At 46.4% G+C, this 16,532-nt stretch overlaps 1 long non-coding RNA gene across 1 annotated transcript in view; it reads left to right on the top strand.

Annotated features, from left to right (window-relative positions):
• Window positions 1–16,532, top strand: part of LOC135226494 (uncharacterized) — a 97,044-nt gene that overhangs the window by 444 nt on the left and 80,068 nt on the right. The gene's annotated exons all lie outside the window — the stretch shown is intronic.

Here is a 16,532-nt window from a genome sequence, read left to right as displayed (position 1 = left end):
GGAAAGGTTAGTATTTCTCACGCCTACCCCTGTCTCCCCCCCCCCCCATCCCCCATACTCTGTGTCCTCCTCCGCTTCCTGACCATATGTTGGAAAGACCTGAACAGGTCTTTGCTGTGGGGTAAAGGACCGAGGCGGCGACATAGAGCGATCACCTTCCCTTGAAAAAATACTATAGGCTAACTTGAATTCTCTGCCATAAGCATCGGAGCGACTACATATCTGCGGACGATCGATTTTCGTTGGAGAAAATCAAATTAAATAACTACATGTATAATGCATAGGGTAAACAATCCGGATGATCCACCATCATCACGCTGGCCGGGTCTATTCACTCGATATTTAATTGTTGAAACAGAGTACAATTACAACTCTAAGCATACCATTCAAAGATTGAAGTTTCGTCAACATAATGTGATATATGAAAAGACCCGGTTATGAACTAAAATAAGCATGTGACGCTCTTCGTAAAATATGTTTTCAAGGCAGTTTTGAAGTCCAATATGGCGGCGATCTTGTGGCTGGCCGGTCTAGTCACGGATGGCCACCATATTTCCCAGCCTTCCCAGCATTCATTTGAACAATGTTAGCGTATCATATGTAACGTTTATTGGTCTTACTCAAGACTGCAGTTGTAATCAGCACAATAAAACTACATTTTGTTGCCTATATTAGTGAAAGTATGAAACTTGTTATTCACAGGGTCATGGAACTAAATGCATTTTTACCTTGTAATTGGTGGTTTTATCCTTACTGCCATCACAACTGAAACTCCACAGTGTTTATTTGATTGTTATTATACACATTTTGGTCTCAATTCACTCCACATTGCACTTGAACCATGTTGCTGTTTCTGGTTCCTAAGCGCTCACTCCACAAACACAGTTACGAGCAGCAGCAGATGACACTGTTTATGATGTGCAAAGTTTTATTCCCTTAATTGTTTACTTTACTCATTATTTAGTTCAACTTTACTTTGTTATTTCAAAATATTTATTTAAATCATGTTTATTATTCCTTTTTTGCAACCAAATTACCCCAAAAAATTACAGATATTTCTAAAGTAGATACAATCCAATGTTTCTAACCTTGTCGTACATCTGGCTGCCGAAAACCATCGTGTAGCAGATAACGATTAGTGGATTATTATTATTTTTTATTTTGCAAGCACTTTTCATTCATTTAAGTCTATATTAGTATTTTCATTTTTTAAATAACTGTATGCCAGAAATAAATGTAACCTTTAATGTTTGCATGCTAAGAATGGCAAAATCATCGTTGCCACATTAGTGGAGCTTCACACATACGCCGATGCATTATCATAAACTGTTTCCATGAATTCTAGTTGTCATAGTAATGCAATAATGATAAAATTGCTTTAATATTAATGTATATATACTTTCAATACATAGGCTAATTTCACCAATTTCCACATTTTGTGTAAGTCTTATACCAGTTTGGAGGGTGAACACATACCAATTAGCAACAGAGAGAGAGAGAGAGAGAGAAAGGAAGGCGAAGGAAGGAAGAAGTACAGGGGTGGCGGTGGAGGTGGGGGGTAGAGGTAGTGAAGCTTTTTACGCGTGTTCGTATCCATTTCTGGATAATGGAGTTTTTGTTTCTTGGTACAAGGACAAGTGTCGTTATTCTTTTCGATTAATGATTCATGATACCCTTATAAATTACGGTACTGGGTGTAATACACTATAGCAAAATCTCGTTCTGATACGAGTGTTTGTTACAGAAATATTGCCAAAAAACGTGCTTGCACTATCTCTGAAACCCATAGTAGGTATGCTGCTTAGTTGTCAATCAAGTTTTTTGTAATCAAGTATATTTTACAAGCTAGCTATTGTATAAATTTGTATTTTTCTTAATCAAAACATATGCCCCTCAATGCTAACTTCCTCTTTTAATGACTTTCTGGTTTATTGCAAATTCGGCCCCATTAATTTCTTATGGTGCGAAAGCAGACAGAGGCCCAGGGACCGAAAGCGGTTGCATCACACTACGGCGGTAATCCGGCAGTAAAACATCTTCATATATCCAAAAAGTAAATAATAAAGATATATATGTGCATTATGATTATAACAATTACATGAATAGCTGATAACAATCTGCATGAATAACTGGTAAACTGTTCTGCAAGAAAGTTGAGTATAGCAATTCATTTACAATAGGTACGAAAGTCCAGATGTCATGACGTCATAATACAGGACTTAAAAGAACGTTCTAATTCCGAAAAATAATTACTTAAGTTTGAGTCAGAATCGAGTTACTTTTTCAATAACGAATATTTTCAAATTAATCATCATAAATATGTAAGATATTGATGTTTTACTATTTATTTAAATAATTATCTAGTGCACGCTTCGTCATCTTCTATCTACCAAAACAGTTGATTCCTTAAAAACATCGTGCCCAGTGACCGTGTTTCAATTGTTGTGATGAAAGTGCCCCAGCGTCTATGGGTTCAAGTGGTGTGCGGATTTGTAACAGGAAAGGGGAAGTTTGTTGACACAAGCGACCCCGCAAACATCGAGATGGCGTCAATCTTTTAAAATATTTAAGCGTTTTGGTGAGATTTGCACTGCGTTGGCCACCCTTTTCACTACCCTGTTTCAATGCTTAAATTTGGCTTTAATTTCTAACTTTGGAGAAAATACTTATTTTGAAAGGAGAGTAGAGGTCTTTAGCTCCGTTCTTCACCAACAACAAGCCACGACTGATGTCCACCTCCTATGTCAGGACGCGTTATAAGTACTTTTTCGGAGGGTGTCCATCCGTAAACCGTAAGTGCATTGAGCCAGTCCATGCGGTTGTTTACCCTATTCGGAAATGAGAAGGGGAACATTATAATTGCTAATAACAATGTTTTTGTAGTTGACCCAGTGAAAATAAACCCTAGAAAAACATCAAATGGTAAAGGGGGACCCAGTGGGAAACCGGGTTTTTTTGGGTGGGGGAAACGGCCTCGACTTTCACGGCGCCCAAAACTCTCAATTCCCGGTTTCGAGACACATAAATACATTACGTTATTGACGGTTTTGTACAAAGTTGACCCTTACTCTAAATACAAAAGTTTGACCCCTTACTCTAAATACAAAAGTTTGACCCCTTACTCTGCATGCAAGTTTGACCTAGGCTAGCCTAGGACCCCTTACTTTGCAGAACTTTGAACCACTAGCCTACATGTAAAACGACAGACTAGCCTAGGGTACCACTAACCGACATTAAATTAGATGCTAGGACGCCCCTTACTTTGCATACATAACTTTGAACCACTACTTTACACGTAAATGACAGACTAGCCTAGGCTACCACTAACCTGCATTACTGATAAATTAGTTGTTAACGGTGAATATGTTTATGTGTTGCTGTCAGTAAGGCCATGGCAGAATGGCGCTTCGCGCCTTATCTGCATATATAAGATTCTTGGCAAGCTCGGTATGTTCTGGCAAGAGGTAATGTTGCGCTGTGCGCGCTAGCCACAGGGGTTACAGTAAGGCCGTGGCGGATCGGCGCTTCGCACCTTATCCGCATATTTAAAGATTCTTGGCAATCTGTATGTTCTGGCAAGAGGTAATGTTGCGCTGCGCGCGCTAGCAACAGGGGTTACAGAGAATTAGCCACAGTACATACAAAAAGACACGACTAGCGTAGGCTATAAATCCCCTCATAACTGTAACATTAAACACCTTACTCATTCCCCCACGGCCTTATTGTTCGAACACGTGCTTCGGTACTGGCTTCGAACTAACCGAAAAACTAGTTTAGGGTAAAACATCACCGACTACCAACACTTATCACGCTGGAGGGGTCTTATTCACTCTATATTTAATTGGTGAAACAAGAATACAATTACAACTCTAACCATACCATTCAAAAAATTTAAGTTTCGTCAACATAATGTGATATATGAAAGCCCCATACAAACTAAAATAAGCATGTGACGCTCTTCGTAAAATATGTTTTCAAGGCAGTTTTGAAATCCAATATGGCGGCTACCGTGTGGATGGGCGGTTCTGGTCACGGATGGCCACCATCTTTCCCAGCCTTCCCAGCACTCATTTGAACAATGTTAGCGTATATATGTAACGTTTATTGATCTTACTCAAGATTGCAGTTGTAATCAGCACAATAAAACAACATTTTGTTGCCTATATTAGTGAAGTATGAAAAAATGTGTTATTCCCGGGTCAATGGTTTGAACTGAATTCATTTTTACCTTGTCATCGGTGGTTTTCATCCTTACTGCCATCACAACTGAAAACTCCACAGTGCTTATTTGATTGTTATACACAATTTGGTCTCAGTTCACTCCACATTGCACTTTAAACAAGTTGCTGTTCCTGGTTCCTAAGCGCGCGTCACAAACACAGTTACGAACAGCAGACGACGACACTGCAAAGTTTTACTCCCTAAATTGTTTATTTTACTCGTTATTTAGTTCAACTTTACTTTGTTATTTAAAAATGTTAATTTAATTCATGTCTATTATCCCTTTTTTGCAACTAAATTACCCCAAAAAATTACAGATATTTCTAAAGTAGATACAATCCAATGTTTCTAACCTTGTCGTACATCTGGCTGCCAAAAACCTTAGAGGAACTACTACGGATAAGTGGTTATGTGTGTTTTTTTTTTTTTTTTATTTTTTTTTTTTTGCTAGCACTTTTCATTGGTTTCAGTCTATATTAGTATTTTGATTTCTTTAATAACTGTATGCCAGAAATAAGAAATGTAACCTTTAATGTTTGCATGCTAAGAATGGCAAAATCATCGTTGCCACATTAGTGGACCTTCACACATATGCCGATGCATTATTATAAACTGTTTCCATGAATTCTAGTTGTCATAGTAACGCAATAATGATAAAATTGCTTTAATATTTTTGTATATATACTTTCAATACATAGGCTGATTTCACCAATTTCATCGTTTTGTGTGTAGGCTTATACCCAGTTTGGAGGGTGAAAAACATACCAATTGGCAACAGAGAGAGAAGAGAGAGAGAAAGAAGGCGAAGGAAGGAAGGACAGGGGTGGTCGGTGTAGGGGGGGGAGAGGGTAGGTGGAGCTTTTACGCGTGTTCGTATCCATTTCTGGATAATGGAGTTTTTGTCTCTTGGTACGAGGACAAGTGTCGTTAATCTTTACAATTAGTGATTCACGATACCCTTATAGATTACGGCACTGGATTTAATGCACTATAGCAAAATCTCGTTCTGATACGAGTGTTTGTTACACATATTGCCAAAAACGTGCTTGCACTGTCTCTGAAACCCATAGTAGGTATGCTGTCAATCAAGTTTTTTTGTAATCAAGTATTTTTTACAAGCTAGCTAGTTGTATAAATTTGTATTTTTTTCAATCAAAACATATGCCCCTCAATGCCAACTTTCCTCTTTTAACGACTTCTGGTCATTGCAAATTCGGCCCCATTATTCAATTTTCTTATGGTGCGAAAACAGACAGAGGCCCAGGACCGAAAGTGATTGCGTCACACTATGGCGGTAATCTGGCAGTTAAACATCTTCATATATCCAAAAAGTAAATAATAAAGATATATATGCGCATTATGATTATAACAATTACAATGAATAGCTGATAACAATCTGCATGAATAACTGGTATAATGTTCTGCAAAGCAAGAAAGTTGAGTATAGCAATTATTTAAAATAGGTACGAAAGTCAAGATGTCGTGACGTCATAATTCAGGACTTAAAAGAACGTTCTAATTCCGAAAAATGATTACTTAAATTTGAGTCAGAGTCGAGTTTACTTTTTCAATAACGATATTTTCAAATGATCATCATAAATATGTAAAATATTGATGTTTTACTATTTATTTACAAAATTATCTAAGTGCACGCTTCTCGTCTCTTCTTCTACCAAAACAGTTGTTTACTTAAAAAACGTCCTGCCGGTAAGGGATCGTGTTCCGATGTTGTGATGAAAGTGCCCCAGCGTCTCTGAGTACAAGTGGTGTGCGGATTTATCACAGGAAATGGGAAGTTTGTGGACACAAGCGACTCCGTAAACATCGAGATGGCGTCAATCTTCTATAAAAATGAAGCGTAAGTAAAAATTTTGAAAGCGTTTTGGTAAGATTTCCACTGCCGTGGACGCCCTTTTCACTACCTCTGTTTAAATCTTAAAATTTGGCCTTAATTTCTAACTTTGGAGAAAATACTTACTTCGAAAGGAGAGTAGAGGTCTTTAGCTCCGTTTCTCACTAACAACAAGTCGCGGCTGATGCCCATCTCCGGTGTTAGGACGCGTTATAATGTACTTTTTCGGAGGGTTGCATGCATTGATCGCACATGGCCTGCTGAAGGCCATGCAGTGTTTTACCCTACATACAAATGGTGGCATCATGCATGTTCCTACGTGCCCACCGTCGGACCGATAGATCTGTTTGAACACGTGCTTTGGTATTGGCTTCGAACTAACCGAAAAACTAGTTCACATACAAATGGCAGCATCATGCATGTTCCTATGTGCCTACCGTTGGGCCGATACATCTGTTCGAACACGTGCTTCGGTACTGGCTTCGAACTAACCGAAACACTAGTTTAGGATAACAAAAATTAATATACAACTTACCTTATTCAAATTTCAAAGTCGCTGCTGTCTGACGACCATGAAGGCATCAGTCTCGGCTTCTTTGAAACGGGTGGAGGATCATGTGCCTCACTGGTAGAAGATCCTGGTCTTATTGTTTTGGACCGGGAAATCAAATCTGAGATGGGGGATGTCGGGTGGCTTTTGAGCGGATAGACACGTTTGATCAAATTCAGAAACACCCGAAATTCGATCACAATACTAATATACAAATGCGTATAGTTATCGAACTTGTCTGCTGTTACACTTTTAGGGAACAATACTTCGTGTGTTCTATCCATGACGACGGTGAACAACGGAAAGAACAAATTCTGTGAGAGGAGGTATGGGTGTATGAATCATATTCATGGGACGCGTTGTTATTGATTGGCAGTAAATTAATCCATGTCCCTTGGGAATGACCTGGGTCAACCTGATACAGGATTGGTTTGATTTAAAATTCCCGCGATGGGGGCGGTCCGACGTACAGCACCTGACTGCGGCCATCCCAAGAACTACGGGAGCTCCGACTGCCATGTCTCCGTTCACATCAACTGGGTACTTAGAAAAAGTTACGTTTCACGGGAAATATTGGCGGATGGCAAATTGGAGTAAATTGGTTGGATAATTGACTTTTCGGGTATATTTTGGAATTCTGGACAACTTTTATTCTATGCATTTTGTTATTTGAGGTAACGGTTTTGGAGGTGTAGAATCTGTCCGCGGATCTGTAAAGTACCCCAAGCATCAGTCGTCAAGAGTTGTGGTCCATCCATCCAGGCAGCACACTGAGGCCTCTACGCTTTCTCCTAAATTATGAAATAGGGAAAACAACCGACTGGACTAGCTAAGCCACTTTCCACCGCATTTGAAGCCCCGGAGATGGTCATCATGAGTTGTTGGTGGTGAGAGAAGGAGCTCGAGACCTCTACTCTCCTTTCAAAGTAAGTATTTTCTCTAAAGTTAGAAATTATGGTTATATTTTAAGATTAAACAGTGCACACTACCTCCATGACGCTTTCTAAATTTTTGCTTACAACTCAGAATATTTAGAAGATTGATGCCATCTTGATGTTTGCGGAGTCGCTTGTGTCAACAAACTTCCCATTTCCTGTGCTAAATCCGACACTGCTTGTACCCATAGATGCTGGGCACTTTCTTCACAAAAATTGTAAACAATGACTTCCAACCACTACTTTTCCAAGGGAACTACGATTTTGCATAAATTTTTTTACATATTCATGATTATTAATTTGAAAATATTCGTTGTTGAAAAAGTAACTAATAAGATTCCTGACTCAAATATCAACAGTTTTGCTTGTGAACGGTACCTATGGCGTTCTTTGCGCTCTTCAATCGTTTATCAGTGTTGCCAATTGGTATGTGTTTACCCTCCAAACTGGGTATAAGACTTACACAAAACCGGGGAAATAAGTGAAATTAGCATATCTATTTGTAGTATATACGTATACATATTAGAGCAATTTTATCATTATTGCATTACTATGGCAACTAGAATTTATGGAAACAGTTTGTAAATGCATCGGCGTATATGTGAAGCTCCATTAGATTGCCAATGATGAGTCATTTTGCCGTTGTCTGCTCGTATGTACTTCAGAAATATCTGTAATTTTTCTAGGTTAATTTGGTTGCAAAAAAGGGATAATACACATGAATTAAATAAACATTTTGAAGTAACAAAGTAAAGTTAAACTAAATAATGAGTAAAGTAAACAATGAAGGGAATAAAGCTTTGCACCTCATAAACTGTGTACTCATGTGCTACCCGTAACTGTGTTTGTGGAGTGAGCGCTTAGGAACCAGGAACAGCAACGTGGTTCAAGTGCAATTTGGAGTGAATTAAGACCAAAACATGTATAATTACAATCAAATAAGCTCTGTGGAGTTTCAGTTGTGATGGCAGTAAGGATCAAACCACTGATTACAAGGTAAAAATGAATTTCACTTTAAACCATGACCCCGGGAATAACAAGTTTCATACTTTTCACTAATATAGGCACCAAATGTTGTTTTATTGTGCTGATTACAACTGCAATCTTGAGTAAGATCAATAAACGTTACATATATACGCTAACATTGTTCAAATGAGTGCTGGGAAAGATGGTGGATTGTCTGTTGTTACGAACTGCAAGTCACGAGGTTGCCGCCATATTGGATTTCAAAACTGCCTTGAAAACATATTTGTTCCGATACGTAATACAAACCATCGGTCCTTTAACAATAGGAATGTAATCAGCGGCAGCTGGAACCAGTCGTAAGCTTTGAACAAGGAGGTTCGGTAGTTAACTGCTTGTCCGACAGTCGGTGGTCCCGCACGACTGAGAGGTGAAGAATCACTTTGCTTTGTTCGGCCGCCCATGGTGCTAGACGTGTTGTTCGCCACTCTGCCCACCCGTGTTGTATGCTGAGGATTTCTTCATACTTCGTGAAGTTGTTTTTCGTACTTTCTCTCTTACTTAGTGCTTGTTTGGATAAACGTGAGTACTTGGTTTATTATATTATTGTGATTTATTGCTCGTGGAATTGTGATGGATTCCCGCGAGCCGGAGAGAACCCCCCCGCTCCCCCATCATCTGCAGACTATGCCCTGGCGTGGAGGGCTGCAAGTGTGGGGCCTTTAGGTCTCTATATGAAGTAGATCCACATGATTTTGTACTCGGTGTCGAGGCATGAATGCTCTCGCACCGAGACATGTGATATATGTGTTATTTGTCGGAGGAGCAGTGGGAGCATTATGAGCGGAGGAAGAAGGCGCATAAGCCGCCCCAAGGAGTCCTCGGAGGGCTCTCCAGTTACTCCTTTGGTCACGGACACATCTTCCTCTTTCCTCCCTCCGTCACAGCTCCCGCGTATGGCTCCTTCCCCCTCAGGGGGTGTATCTCGCTCCTTCTCTTCCCTCGATCAGTCGAGCATAGATGAGGGAGCAAGATACCCTGACGTTCAATTGTACTCGGGGTCTTCCGTTCTGCTCGGGTTGGAACTGTGCCCCCCCCCCCCCCCCCCCGGGCGAGAGTGACCCCCCCCCGGGGGGGGGGTGGGGGGGGGGGGGGGGCTAGAGGGACCCCCCCGGGGGCGAGAGGGGCCCCCCCCCCATTAACCCGACAGTTCCTTCCTCAGGTAGACTGCTGCGGGGGATGATCTCGGCCAGTCTGGTACTCACTGGGGCTCCAGTGTACACCGAGTGTTCAGGGGCTGCTGTGTCATCTTGCAAGGGGTTCCAGGCCGGTAACGCATGGACCTGTGATGCTAACGACCACCATGGTGTCTACGCCAGGTTATGCTGCCCCTCCTCACCTGGTTTACACGCAGCATGTTACGATGGTGACCCCGACAGCTGCTGTGCAGGCTCCACTGCTGGGTCTGCAGAGGAGGGCCATCACCCCACCGCCTGGTTTTGCCACTCTTGCTCCTGCCCCTGATTTTCGGTGTCCCAAGAGCTCGCTTCTGGATCTGCCGCCAGTGCCCAGGATGTTGCTGGCTTCTGCACCGCCGCCTGTTCCTGTGCCTGCCGCTGTCGTTCCTGCCCGTGGTGTTGCTGCCCCCACCTCAGGTTACTCCGGACAGGTGCAGCCGAGCCCTGTTGCTTCGGCAACTGCCCCGGCTCAGTCCCGGATGGAGGACCTGACGGTGGTCCTGAGGAAGCTAACGAAGAAGAAGAGGAAGGTGTCGTCGTTGTCTTCGTCGTCTTCTTCGTCATCGTCTGCAGCCGCCTCTTCCCCTTCGACTTCCAAGGTCCCACAGCCGAGGAAGAAGAAGGCTGCCTCCTCCCCCCCTAATAAGTCTCGCTCTGAGAACTCTAAGGGTCTGTCCCACTCCGGTGGGACAGTTGGGGCTTCCACTGGTCGTCCTGTTCCTTCGGGAACAGGGCCCGTCTCTCCTTCCGCAAGGAAGAAGAAGACGGGGACCAGAGGAGTACCGGCTAACACCGGTACCTCCTCGCCTGGTGTCAGAGGTTCTGCCTCGACGCCAGGAACCGTCTCGGCCTCTCGTTTGCGAGAGGTACTGAGTGTACGGCCGCCCATGGGTGGCCGTGCAGCCAAGGTCCAGGCAGCCGAGCCTGCTCGCCGCCAGGACCCAGGCACGGAGCAGAAGACTGGAGGGAGTCGCCCAGGTGACTCACTCCAGGCTGGCGATCACTCTCGTGGCAATTTGCCGGTACCCAGGGTTGACGCGACGGTTCCTCCGGATCGCTTGTGGGCTAAGGCGAGGAAGAGGTCCCCTTGGTCGCCAGGACCAGCCTTGGTTGGTCCAGGCACCTTGGCGCGCCGTGAGGACAGGCCTCGCTCCCACCGCAACAGTGGACTCTACCGGTCTCCTGACCGCTGCTCCCACAGGGACCAGGCAGATAGGGGGACTGGCAGCAGCTCTCCTGATGCTCAGAACCATCGCCGTGGTTCTCAGTCCAGCGGTTCTCCCCAGGGGAGCTGTGCAACCAGGCCTGCAGCTCAATCGCCACCGTGGGTTGGCAATTGCCTGCAGCCCCCAGCATGCTGGTTCTGCCGGTGGGCGAGGGGGGAGCGCCAGGTCTTCCTCTTCTATCCCTTCAACTTCCTCGGGCTACATTGGGAAGAGCGAGGTGATCAGGAGCGATCGCGAGGAGTGTGCTTCTCACGGTCCCTCCACGAGGGCCTACGAACCTGGCACGGTCCTAGGACCGACTAGATCGTACACACAAGTGGATGGAGGAGACCATGAGGGGTCTGTTGTGGTTCCTCCTGTGGAAGGAGGAGGGTCTCGGGAGGCGTTCTCTTTGGATGGGCTTGACGGTCCATCCGCAGGATGCAGTCACTCCCGAGATCCAGAGGTCGTTTGCAGAGGTTATTGCGCTGATTCGTCTGCACAATGACCTCGGGGAAGGATCGGGGCATCCACCCTCCGAGCCTACATCTAGGCTGGAGTCGTTCTGGGAACCCAGGACAACGGTGGGTCTGCCTTGATCAGCCTTGGCCGACAGTGTGCTTGGCCAGGTGGACTCTCTCGTCTCCGGACAGGAGGGTTCGCTTCGGTCCGGCAGGTCCTCCAAGCTCATTCCCGAACCTCTACTACGACAGAGGCGATTCTACGTGCCAACGGAGAACCCTCTGCCGCCCAAACAGCTTAACCCGGAACTAGCTAGGCTAACTCCGGGGGTGTCTCTCCAACACCTGCTGTCAGAGAACCTCTGGTTCTCGCAGCAAGAGGCACTTGCGTTGGAATCGAATGCCATGGCAGCATTCTAAGCAGTCTCCTGATTAGGCCTGTGGTCCCTCACAGTGTCTAAGGACGCAGCCTCCTCGGGAAACATCACTCCTGAAGGGGACCAGGCTTTCGGGAGAGTGTGCCAGTCTGGAGGTAGGGCTATCTCCTACCTGGCCCACCAGACGGCCAACCTGTGGACCAACCTGGATCTGAGGCATAGGGACGCAGTCCTCACTCGAGTAACCAGGTCAGCAGGGTGAGAGGCAGCTATGGGTCTTTGGAACGGACCGGTGCAGAGTTCCTCCTCTCTCTTCCGCAGAGAGATGGTGGACGCTGCGGTGGAACAACGGCGCACTGATGACAGTGACCGACTTGTACACCAGGCAGTCTTGAAGGCGGCTGGGCAGCCTCGAGCCACTGCGGCTAAGCCCAAGAGCTTGGCTGGCGCCGAGAGGAAAGACTCTGCCTTCAACTTCTGCGATAAGGAGTGATCGTAACCAGCCCTCCTCCCAGCCCTCCATTTCCCGAGGAGGAGCTGGGAAGAAGTCGAAGAGAGAAGGGAAACGCTAGGGACAGCATTCCCCCTCACCTGCTGTCGGAAGAGGGGGGGTGTTGCCTGGCGAGCCATTGGGCAACTTGGCAGCGCTATGGAGCAGAGACTTGGATAGTGGATGTGCTTCGGGAGGGATATCTACTACCCTTCGAGTCTCGGCCACCCCTCACCTCCAACCCAGTCCATCTTCAGACGTACTTCCCAGTTCTGCCAGGGACGTGGCGCTTCGGCAGAAAGTAGAAAGTCATGCTGAGCAAAAGAGCTGTGGAGATCGTATGGGATCAGTCCCCGGGCTTCTACAGTCGACTTTTTCTGGTGGAGAAGTCCTCGGGGGGCTGGTGCCCGGTGATAGATCTCTCTCCCTTGAACCGATTCGTTCGCCAGACTCGGTTCACGATGGAAACGACACGTTCAGTGCCCGAGTCCATCAGGGAGAACGGCTTCATGCTTTCTGTGGACCTGAAGGATGAGCATTTCCAGATACCCATCCATCAGTCCTCCAGGAAGTACCTCCGCTTCATCCTCGACGGGACAGTGTACCAATTCAGGGCACTTTGCTTCGGTGTCTCAACCGCCCCACAGGTGCTCACGCGAGTGTTCATGCTGGTGTCAGCTTGGGCCCACTCGGTCGGGATACGTCTACTGAAGTATCTCGACGATTGGCTGGTCCTGGCGAGCTCCCGCTCGCAGTTGCTACAGGGCAGGGATTGACTCCTCGAGTTCTGCCGCGATCTGGGGATCGTGGTGAACTTCGAGGAGTCAGATCTCGAGCCCAAGCAGAGGATGAAGTCCCTGGGCATGCTGATTGACTCGGTAGCAGGGCGAGTCTTCCCCGCAGACTCGCGGGCGTCTTCACCTGTGGTCTCTTCAGTGGAGGCTAAAGGAGTATTGGTCACAGGCAAGAGACCCGCCATACCTCCCCATCCCTCTCATGGAGGAGGTGAGGCAGGACCTAGCCTGGTGGCTGGACGACAGGAACCTCGTAAGAGGAGTGCCTCTCCGCACTCCCCCTCCGGAGATGCTGCTGTTCTCAGACGCATCGACCAAGGGCTGGGGCACACACCTGGAGGAGTTGCTGGCTGCAGGTGTTTGGGACCATCACGACAAGCACCTTCACATCAACGTCCTGGAGCTCAAGGCTGCGTTCCTCGCACTCCAAGAGTTCCAGGAACGTGTGATGGGACACTCAGTGGTGTTGATGAGCGACACCACGGTAGTGGCATACGTCAACAAACAGGGGGCCCTAGTGTCCCTCCTGTTGCACCAGTTGACGATGCAGGTGCACGAGTGGGTGGTAGCTCAGTAGAGCTGTCAGCCAGATACATCCCAGGCAGGAGGAACGTAGAGGCAGACAAGCTCAGCCGCCAGAATCAGGTGATCGGGACCGAATGGTCTCTTTACCCGGATGTGGCGGAAAGGCTCTTCGACTGTGGGGGCATCCAGTCGTGGATCTGTTTGCCACCCGTCACAACAGAAAACTCGAAGTTTTCTTCTCAGTTGTGCCAGACCCACGGCAGCTGCAGAGGATGCATTTCAACACCCGTGGGATAACCTACTCGTCTACGCCTTTCCCCTGTTCTGTCTGATTCGCAAGGTGATCAGCAGGGTGCTGGTCACCAGCAATCTTCGGATGATTCTGGTGGTATCCGGACCTGCTGGCTCTTCTCACCGAGGCACCCCGAGAGATTCCCTCATGGCACAACCTCCTGTCCCAACCATACGTGGAACGGTACCACTGAGCGGTTCAGTCCCTGTGTCTTCATGGCTGGCTGTTATCCACCATCTCTTGCGAGCGAGAGGCTTTTCTCACTGAGCAGCAACAGAGATGGCTGGGTACCTCAGACAGTCCACTGCAGCAGTGTAGCAGGGGAAGTGGTCCATCAGAGCCACTGTTCAGCAGGTAGCAGATTTCCTTGTCTTCCTTTGCTGAGAGAAGCTCCTCTCCGTCTGGCCCTAGTCCTTAAACTGCGAGGAGTAGACATTTCCACTCGTACTTAGGAGCTTGACTTGCAGACCCTTTGAGCCGCTCCAGAAGTTGTCAGACAGGGATCTGACCCTCAAGACCGTCTTTCTGCTGGCCCTGGCAACGGCGAAGAGTGTAGGGGAACTTCATGGTCTTTCCTTCGGTGTCAAGCACTCGAGGGGATTGGTATCGGTGACGCTCGATTTCGTCCCAGATTTCGTAGCGAAGACTCAGAACCCTTTGGTCCCTGACAACCAGTTCGAGTCCTTCACGACCCCCTTCCTGAAGGACGGACTTCACCGACAACAATGCGGATGAGATGCTGCTTTGTCCTTTGAGGGTACTACATCGCTATCTGAAGAGAACTCACCACCTCAGGCCTGAGTGTCGACGCCTCTTTGTTAGCACCGGGGTTACCAAGAAAGAAGTGTCCAAGAACACTATTTCTTTCTGGCTTCGTGAGGTGACCAGGAAGGCGTACACTTCAGATAGGAGCGACGACACCAGTACGTTTCATCCGAGAGCCCACGAAGTTAGAGGTATTGGTCCAACCCTCGCATTCCGCAAGAACTGTTCCATGGCACAGGTGCTGATGGCGGGGGTTTGGGCCAGCCAGACCACCTTTACGCCCTACCTTCGGGATATCGCCCACAGGTCCTTGGACACCTTTTCCTTGGGACCCGTGGTGGCTGCTCAACAGTTGTGTAGCTTACCCAGCTCCCTCGCCGGACAAGACAGCATCTCATCCTTGTGAGACTGCATGAATGGAAGAATGAATGAGTGTGACTGGCTTTTCTTCCTCCTCTTTTCTTTCCTCTCCCTGCGGGCAGAGGGTGGCGGTCGTCACTACGCTGGACAGGATGCTGATGCAGGTAAGCTACGCGACTGAGCTCCATTCTTCCCTTTCATTAGGGATAGAAGCGTTTATCCGCCACTCCCCTAACAAGGGGGGAGTGGATGCCAACAAGAGACAAACCCAATACATACTTTATATTTGGCTCTTGGGTAGGAACTAGTTCTTGCTTGCTATTCATAAGAGGCACGCTTGCCTCCCTCTTACGAATTTGGTCCAGAGGTCTGACCACTGATCCTGCAGTGCACACCCCGATCAGTTGGACAGAGGCTAGGATCCCTCCCTCTGCTCTTACGACCAGGGAGGGAACCAAGGTCGGACGAACACCAGTTTGTTCATAAGACTCAGATTCCACTCACCAATAAGTGAGTCTTCCATATGTAAAGGACCGATGGTTTGTATTACATGTCGGAAGAAATCACAGTTTGTAGTAAATTGTATTTTTCCTAACTATACAAACCTGAGGTCCTTTACACATAGTCCCACCTCATGCCACCCCTCACTCTGTTCCTGGGCCTAAAGCAAGGTGGAATGTTTACCTCCAGTCGGGCGGGACTCCCGACCATCAGACATGCAGTTAACTACCGAACAAGCTTGTTCGAAAGCTTACGACCGGTCCAGCTGCCGCTGTAAGTATATTCCATATGTAAAGGGCCTCAGGTTTGTATAGTTAGGAAAAATACAATTTACTACAAATTGCGATATTTGCAATATTTTCATTTCCTCAGGTACTGAACAGACTTCGCTTTATGTCTGGTGGCTTGGACAATCGGGGAGTACGAAGATGTCAGCAGTAGTACAATGTATGAAAAGGTCCCTAGATAAATACATATGTTGTTTTCTATTCAATGCAAGATGTTCATCTTTGCAATCCAAAGTGATACTTACTAAATGATTTTGTCCATGCAGTGGAGGACTGTAAGCATTACTTAGCGAGGTTCTTTGCCGCATCCCTTCGACCCCTTTGGCTTAAATTCTATATTCTGTTACATCACTTAATTATTTCCTGATGTCCAAATTCTTGGAATACCTTTATTTTACTCACATTTGTCATATTTGTTCTGACACGTTATACAAACCATTAGTCTTTACATAGGGAATTACTATTCAGCACCAGCTGGACCAGTTATAAGATTTACTAACAAGGTAATTCAGCAGTAACTGCTTGTCCGATGGTTGGGAGTCCCGCCCGTCTGGAGGTAAACATATCACTTTGCTTTCGGCCGTCGTTGGGTGAAGACATGTGTTAGCCTCTCTTTTCAACCTGTTTCTCTTAGAATACGTAGTGTGGAAGTGATAGTAAGTACTCCATTGATATTTTTGTTATTTGTGGAAGTGCATCGCTGCGTGTAACATGCA

This window comes from Macrobrachium nipponense, chromosome 14 (assembly GCF_015104395.2).
Source record: "Macrobrachium nipponense isolate FS-2020 chromosome 14, ASM1510439v2, whole genome shotgun sequence".
In the NCBI taxonomy this organism is placed as follows: Eukaryota; Metazoa; Arthropoda; class Malacostraca; order Decapoda; family Palaemonidae; genus Macrobrachium; species Macrobrachium nipponense.
Note: the sequence above shows the minus strand (reverse complement) of the source record. Positions and strands in the feature narration are given on the sequence as shown.